The 462-nt window shown below is 37.4% G+C and overlaps 1 long non-coding RNA gene across 1 annotated transcript; it reads left to right on the forward strand.

Annotated features, from left to right (window-relative positions):
• Window positions 1-53: 53 nt before the first annotated feature.
• LOC109508684 (uncharacterized) lies at window positions 54-427 on the forward strand. The gene is made up of 2 exons (XR_002166735.1): window positions 54-211; window positions 371-427. It is a non-coding gene; the product is annotated as an uncharacterized LOC109508684 (long non-coding RNA).
• Window positions 428-462: the final 35 nt, after the last annotated feature.

Genomic DNA, 462 nt, shown 5'->3' on the forward strand with positions numbered 1-462 from the left:
AACAGATCTGGGAAAACATAATCCATATTGTCTTTGTGTGGCATTGAGCGTGCTTGGCTGTTGGCAGATGTCGAAAGTTGTGGTGCTAATTCCAGCTAGCTGTGGTTCATTAAAGCGTTTATTTATTTTCAGACTGAACAGATTCTCAATGAATACAAGATCAGAGCCTTGGCATGCCACCCAGACAAGCATCAAGGCAACCCCAAAGCAGGTACATTTGTTGAACGGCTATGGCATGTTTTTTAAAAGTCAAATCAATCTATTCATTACAAAGGTGTTTAAAGTTGATAATATTTTTGTTGAGTGTATTTGTTAATGTTTTAAAAATTGGCTCAATTATACCAGGATTTCTTTCTTTTCTTTATGGCAGTGGCAGAGTTTCAAAAACTACAGGAAGCCAAAGAGGTGTTAAGCAATGACACGAAAAGAAAAAACTATGATCTATGGAGGAGAAGTGGCGTT

Source organism: Hippocampus comes, unplaced genomic scaffold (assembly GCF_001891065.2).
Source record: "Hippocampus comes isolate QL1 unplaced genomic scaffold, H_comes_QL1_v1.1 C16479588, whole genome shotgun sequence".
In the NCBI taxonomy this organism is placed as follows: domain Eukaryota; kingdom Metazoa; phylum Chordata; class Actinopteri; order Syngnathiformes; family Syngnathidae; genus Hippocampus; species Hippocampus comes.